Genomic DNA, 8,297 nt, shown 5'->3' with positions numbered 1-8,297 from the left:
CCTCTCCCCTCTTGTGTATTCCTATTGACTTTGTGATCTCTCACCATCAGATGAATCACACTCATCATCTTGTGTACTACACCACCATCATCCATTTTTCCCCTGTATTATACCCCAACATCTGTTTTCCATTCCTCCTCAAATCGCACTTTTGCATCCGCTGTTGTAGTACTCACTTACATTGGATGTGTAAGTAGTACTCTGTGATAGTTGGAGTAGAAGGTATAGTGCATGCCATGTTTGGAGCATGTAGTGAACGCTGTGTTTGGAGGAAATAGTAGTGCACGCCGTGTTTGGAGGAGGTAGAAGTGCACGCCATGTTTGGAGAAGGTAGTGCACACCATGTTTGGAGGAGATAGTAGTGCATGCCATGTTTGGAGGAGATAGTAGTGCATGCCGTGTTTGGAGGAGGAAGTAGTGCACGCCGTGTTTGGAGGAGATAGTAGTGCATGCCGTGTTTGGAGGAGATAGTAGTGCATGCCGTGTTTGGAGGAGGAAGTAGTGCACGCCGTGTTTGGAGGAGGAAGTAGTGCACGCCGTGTTTGGAGGAGATAGTAGTGCATGCCGTGTTTGGAGGAGGAAGTAGTGCACGCCGTGTTTGGAGGAGATAGTAGTGCACGCCATGTTTGGAGGAGGTAGTAGTGCACGCCATGTTTGGAGGAGATAGTAGTGCATGCCGTGTTTGGAGGAGGAAGTAGTGCACGCCGTGTTTGGAGGAGATAGTAGTGCATGCCGTGTTTGGAGGAGATAGTAGTGCATGCCGTGTTTGGAGGAGATAGTAGTGCGTGCCGTGTTTGGAGGAGATAGTAGTGCATGCCGTGTTTGGAGGAGATAGTAGTGCGTGCCGTGTTTGGAGGAGATAGTAGTGCATGCCGTGTTTGGAGGAGGAAGTAGTGCACGCCGTGTTTGGAGGAGATAGTAGTGCATGCCGTGTTTGGAGGAGGTAGTAGTGCACGCCGTGTTTGGAGGAGGTAGTAGTGCACACCATGTTTGGAGGAGGTAGGAGTGCATGCCATGTTTGGATGAGGCAGTAGTGCACGCTGTGTTTGGAAGAGGTAGTAGTGCACACAATGCTTGGAGGAGATAATAGTGCACGTCATGTTTTTCAGAATTGGAGGCGTCAGTTTTATTGCCTCTGATAAAGACTCTGCAAGTGGGAATGAGTTTCCAATTTATAAGTTATCCTCCTCATCCCATAGTGACCTAGAAAACACCTTGAAAAGGTGCTTTCTGACCCCACATGAGTGACCTCCAGTAACAATGACTCTTAGGTCCCTGATTTTACGGCCAATCCTGGGATACACATAAACACAGCAAGGCTCAGACCAGTGGACTTTTTAAAGTTTCTTTTTAGTGATGACCTAATTGGTCTGATAGTATCCCAGACAAATCTCTACTTTGCACAACATATTGCCCAAAACCCCAGAACTTTTTATGCACAACCCCACATGTGGCCAACTGTCAGTACAGCTGAGATTGCAAAATATTGGGGTATAGTACTGCTTATGGGGCTGGTAAAAATCCCTGTTATCAGGGACTACTGGAGCACAGACATATTGTACCACGCCCCGATGTTCCACATGGTGATGAGCAGGATGCGCTTTGAATCCATCCATAAATTATTACATTGGGGCAGATTTACTTACCCGGTCCATTCACGATCCAGCGGCGCGTTCTCTGCGGTGGATTCGGGTCCAGCCGGGATTCACTAAGGCAGTTCCTCCGATGTCCACCAGGTGTCGCTGGTGCGCTGAAGACAATCGGAATGCACTGAAGTTCACCGAGCCATTGTGGGGGAAGGTAAGCGCGTGTCGAGCGTCACTTTTTTTTTCAAATGCGGTGGTTTTTCCGAATTCGTTGGTTTTTTTACGGCCACCCCCTGCCAATTTCCTTCGCGTGCATGGCGGCGCCGATGCGCCACAATCCGATCGTGTGCGCCGAAATCCCGGGCAATACAGGGAAAATCGGCGCAAAGCTGAAACATTCGGTTAACCCGTCACAAAAACGCAAATCGGGCCCTTAGTAAATGACCCCCATTATGTTGATAATACACAGTGCCCACCCAGAGATGACCCCAGTTATAATTGTTTATATAAGGTGAAGCCCATAATAGACCATTTAAGTGGCTAATTTATGGAAGCATATACCCCCCCCCCCCCGGGAGCACCTATCTATTGACACGTCTATTTACATTTTAAAGGGATACTTTATTTCCACCAGTACCTGTCAAATAAGAGGGCAAGTATGGCATGAAGATGTATAAGATGTGTGTGAGTGCTTAATGGTATACCTACAAGTTCAGATCTTATGAAGGGAAGGAGTCCAAAATAATGCTCTCAGAATGCCCCCTCTTCCTGGGAATTTTTGGGAAAGTAGTTTTGGATTTGCTGCACCCACTTCTGGACAAGGGATACCACCTCGACCTTGACAATTTTTAAACCAGTATAACACTGTTCAAGAGCCTCGCCTCTAGAAAATCGGTGGCATTTGGCACTGAATCTGCTGTTAGGGGAGAAACTTCAAAGGAACGATAGCCAAGGCACTATGCAGCAACTCTGTATTGTGTGGTAAGTACAAGGACAAGAGAGAGGTCCTTATATTAACAATAAAGGGGCACACCAGCACCCCTGCCCCTGTACAAGGTACCAGTACAGAAACTGACTGCAACTGACAAATCATTTTGGACTACAAAAAGTAAATGGGAGAGGTAGACTTGTTGAACCAGGTGCTTCAGCCATATAACGCCACGCAAAGTCGAGGGTGTGGTACAAGAAGTTGGCAGTGCACATCATGCAGATGTCACTGTATAATGCTTATGTGTTACAATGTGCAGGCCAGATGGGAACTTTCCAGGAATTTTAAGAGGCAGTTATCAAGCATTTGATATTTGGAAACCAGGAAGGGGGGAGTACCAGCACTTCTGGAAGAGAGGCCACATCACGCATTGTACCAGGGCAGCATTTTGCAGGAGAAGTTCTCCAAACTGCCAGCTAGGGAAGGACACAGAAGCTTGTGCTCCAAAAGGAGGTACCAATTTACCAGTGTGACACGTGCATATCATACATATATCACACCTCCCTGGATACGTAATTTTTTATTTATTTACTGGATGATTTTTACCTCATGCCGCATACTGCACCTTCCCTTCTGACCCCTGCCATGTGTCCAGCCTGTAGATTATTGCCACATATGGGGTATTACCATTTCTGGGAGAACCGCATAATGATTTTTGAGCTGTTTGTCTTCAGTGGCAGGAGCTGGGCACAAGACGCCATATTTATTATATTTTACTATGTATGCATTATATCTATGGTTCACCTGTGGTGTTAAAATGCTCACTTCACCTGTAGATTAATTCATGGAGGAGTGTGGTTTCCAAAATAAGGTCAGTTATGGAGGGCATCTACAAATGCTTTATGATGCCACAAAAACATGTAAAACGTCTGTGCTCCAAATACCAGTTATTCCCTTCTGAGCACTGCAGTGTCCCAGACTTTACATTATTGCCACATATGCCTTAATGTTGTACCCAGGACAATCCTCATAATGATTTTTGGGGTGTTTGTCTAAAGTGGCATGAATTGGGCAATAAAATGGCACTTTTTACATTTTGGGGGTTAAAAGGCTGACCACAGCCCTAGATAAATTCTTTGAGGGGTGTAGCTATCAAAACGGTGTCACTTCCGGGGGTTTTCTATTGTACTGGTTCCTGTGGGGCTCGACTAACAGAATGGGGGTCATTTACTAAGGGTCCGATTCGCGTTTTCCCGACGTGTTACCCGAATATTTTCGATTTGCGCATTTTTCCCCTGAATTGCCCCGGCATCGGCATGCATGCGACGGAAATCGGGTGGCGTGGCCAAACGAAAACCCGACGGATTCGGAAAAATCGCCGCATTTAAAAAAAAAAAAGTGTCGCGAAAATTGCACTTACCTTCACTGGGCCAGTGAATTTGGGTGCATTCCGGGGAACTTCAGCGCTGCAGCGCCACCTGGTGGACGTCGGAGGAATTACCTTAGTGAATCGCCGGAAGACCCGAATCCACCGCAGAGAACGCGCCGCTAGATAGCGAATGGGCTGCGTAAGTAAATCTGCCCCAATCTAGTGAAAAATTATCTCCAAAAGCTAAATTTCGGTCCTTCCCTTCTGAGTTCCGCCGTGTGCCCAGCCGGTATATTATGGCCACATATGGTGCATTGCCGTACCTAGGACAACCCGCATTGTGATTTTTGATGTGTTTGTCTAAAGTGGCATGGGAATTTTGGCCCACACCCTGTAAGTTAAAATGCTCACCACAGCCCTAGATAAATTCTTTGCGTGGTGTAGTTTCCAAAATGGTGTCATCTTTGAGGGGTTTCTGTTGTACTGGTACTTTAGGGGCTCTGCAAGTACACTGTGCCACCACAAAACATTTGTAGCCAAATCTACCCGGCAAAAACCCAATAGTACTAACTCCCTTGACTACGATGTGCGGTGAAACAGCATCCTCATGTCAGGCATTGGGGCAAAATTACTTAACTGGTCCATTCGTGATCCAGCGGCGCGTTCTCTGCGGTGGATTCGGGTCTTCCGGCGATTCACTAAGGCAGTTCCTCCGACGTCCACCAGATGTCGCTGCTGCGTTGAAGTTCCCCGAGGTCCACCAGAGTGCACCATCCTATACTTGGTGAAGGTAAGCGCGTGCCCCGCGACACTTTTTTTTTAAATGCGCCGGTTTCTCCGAATCTGTCGGGTTATTGTTCACCACGCCCCCGATTTCCGTCACGTGCATGCTGGCGCCACAATCCGATCACGTGCACCAAAATCCTGGGGCAATTCAGGGGTGCAAAACAGAAATATTCGGGTAACACGTCGGGAAAACGCAAATGGGGCCCTTAGTAAATAACCCCCATTGTCTTTCTAAAAGAAACAGCCCAAAAATTTGAGGATGTATTTTTAACTCTAATACCCTCTGAATGTGTACATTTTAGGGCTAGATGAGAATATTCATATAAAAAATTGAAATGTTAGAATTTTCAATCCATTTTTGTATGATTCCTGAGAAAGAATTAAAGGTTTAACAGACTTCCCCAATGTTGATTTGAATAGTTAACTTCATAAAACTCGGTTTCTTGTTGGAATTTATAGTACATAATCCTCTAAATTGCACTTCCAAACTAAATTTGTCACCAAAAATAAAGTTTTTTTTTTAATTTTTAAACTAGCTTCTAAAACTTTAAACCATCTAACATCCGTAAATAAATAAGCAAACGTAAAAATAATTAGGGAAATAGAAAGAAGACAAATGGCAAAAGTTTTTTAGTTTTGTAGTATGACTTTTTTTATTTTTTTTCTAAATACTTTTTATTAAAATTTTCATAACATTGCAAACATTGTATCACCGTTGCCAGATATAGTACAATAATTATGCATGCTTTCTACATAACTTCACTCAGACTTCTTCAGCATGTTAACTTAGATAACTGACCAAAGTAATATTTCAGCTAGATGTATGGGATCAACATATCATACAAATACACATGAAATATATATATAAATCGTACTGTGCTCAGATAACATAGGAAACCAAACAAAACAGGTTGGGCCAACACTGATATACAAATCCACTTCTCGTACGAATGGATTACCTTTCACATAAAGTATTGAAATTACCAAAGTGGATGTATGAGTGTTTAAAGAGGTATTCTCATCTGGGCATTCACATTCAATGTCATTAATCTGCCATATACATTTCTTCAACTGGATGGATCACGAATGGACCGAGTAAGTAAATCTGCCGAGTAAGTAAAAAGTTGTCTTCACACAGAAACTTTTTTTTGATAACATCCAAATGAAGAAATGTTTATATATGGCAAATTAATTAAATTAATGTAAAAGCCCAGATGGGACTGCCCCTTTAAATATACTTAACTCTTTAAGCTAATATACCTGGGCTTTCCAGGGAAAGTCGAGGGAACAGTGAAATCCACATGTCCCACATACTCCTAAATGACTGGGAGATGTGTATGCCTTGTATGTAAGTAATCTCTCAAAGGAACACTGTTCTGCTTGTAGTGTAGATTTGTACCGTGCTAGCCATGGAGAGCAGAAGAAGAAATCAGGCGATACCTTTTTGAGACTAACTGAGTATATTTGATGGTGAGCTTTGGAGAATACTAGTTCTCTTCGCCAGACATGATGTTATGCATAAAACAGAAAATTCACAGCATTTTAACCTACGCATCTCTTCCTACGAGTTCCTTGGCAACGTCCACTCGGCTTGGCAGTGTGCACATGAATATAGCGGTGCCGTATATCTTACGAGGACGAGCTAGCTGTCTGTAAAACTGGACCAGTGTGAACACGAGCAACTCTTAGCGGTGGATCACTCAGCTCGCGTGTCGATGAAGAACGTAGCTAGCTAGGAGAATTATCGCAGAATCTATCTAGAGTTTTTTTTTTATATCCTTTGATGATCACTGCTTGCTGTGTATAAAATGCTGGGAATTTTCTGTTTCATGCATAACATCATGTCTGACGAAGAGAATTAGTATTCTCCAAAGCTCACCATCAAATATACTCAATTAGCCTCAAAAAGGTGTCGCCTGATTTCTCCACTCTTCTTCAGTGTTCTTCTAGTAACTCTTGAATTCTTGGGAGATTCAGGCATTTCCATTTTCTTGCTATTAAGAGTTTGACAGACATTAATACATGGTTAACCAGTTTGCGACCTTCCTTATCCCAACACCCACCAGAGCAAAAGCTTTTTCTTGTCTCACAATTTTAGCAGATACCTTGGAACGCAATTCAAAAACGTTGTTTCAAAATGTGGACAACTGTGAGCCCTCCTCTCTACAATGTCTCCAACGAGGTACCAGGAAAGATTTTTTCCAATTTACTAGGAGTGGGATACGATCTTGTCAGTAATTTATGGTGGACTTCCATCAGGTTGGCTGAGTGGGAGGTCTTGGATGACCAGTACATAGCAGAAGCCCACTTCTCCTGGGAAACCTGTCTCCCCAGGTCTACATTCCATTTTGTCTAATGTGTTAGTGCCCCATTAGTCTTTTTTTTCCTAAGAGCTGTGTAAATTAACTTAGTTGATTTCATTACTCTGCTGGGTTTGCCCTCTATCAGATTTGCTAATGGCTCTGATAGGAGCAGAGTGGGAGTAGGCTTTTTAGCCAGTCTCGTCCTGATTTGAGCATACAGTAGAAAGTAATAACTATATACAGTCCCCTATAATAACTATATACACCCCCTATAATAACTATATACAGTCTGCCTATAATAACTACACACAGCCCCCTATAATAAATATATACAGCCTCCTATAATAACTATATGCAGCCCCCTATAGTCACTATATACAGTCCCCCTATAACAACTATATACACCCCCTATAATAACTATATACAGTCCCGCTTTAATAACTACATACAGCCCCCTATAAAAGCTATATACCCCCCTATAATAACTATATACAGTCGGCCGATACAACTATATACAGTCCCCATGTAAAAACTACATACAGTCCCTCTATAAAACTATATACAGCCCCCCTAAAAGAACTATATACAGTCCCCCTATAAAAACTGCATACAGTCCCCCTATAATAAGTAAATAAAGTCCTCCTATAACTATATACAGTCCCTCTATAATAACTATATACACCTAACCTATAACAACTATATAACATGAATTAGGCACAGTCTGCTGATTTATTTCTTTTTACGTTAATTTTTTTTATAACTCAAAGTCATCAGGCACAGCACAAAATCCAGTTGTGTGCTGTCAGTGTAGGTTAGAAACTAGCCATAGCAATAGGATGGCATCATTTTGTTTAAAAAAACAAAAAAACACAAAAAAAACACAAAAAACAAAAAAAATGTACAGTTTACACTTTAATTTTGAAAATGTTTAACCCGAGGGCTAGGGGTAGATAACGAGGGCGTGGACGTGGGCGTCCAACTACTGCAGGGGTCAGAGGCCGTGGTCCTGGGCGGGGTGAGACACCACCTGCTGATGAGGGAGCAGGGGAACGCCGCAGAGCTACACTCCCTAGGTTCATGTCTCAAGTTACTGGGACTCGTGGTATAGCACTGTTGAGGCCAGAACAGTGCGAACAGGTGATGTCGTGGATTGCGGACAATGCTTCTAGCCATTTGTCCACCAGTCAGTCTTCCACGCAGTCCACCCATGTCACCGAAATCAGCACTCCTCCACCTCAGCCTCCATCCCCACAGTCTGCCCCTCCCAGGAAAATTTGGCATTTGAACCGGCATACTCTGAGGAACTGTTTTCTGGACCCTTCCCA

Source organism: Engystomops pustulosus, chromosome 6 (genome assembly GCF_040894005.1).
Source record: "Engystomops pustulosus chromosome 6, aEngPut4.maternal, whole genome shotgun sequence".
NCBI classification, from domain to species: Eukaryota; Metazoa; Chordata; class Amphibia; order Anura; family Leptodactylidae; genus Engystomops; species Engystomops pustulosus.
The sequence above is the reverse complement of the archived record's forward strand: the minus strand, read 5'-3'. Positions refer to the sequence as shown.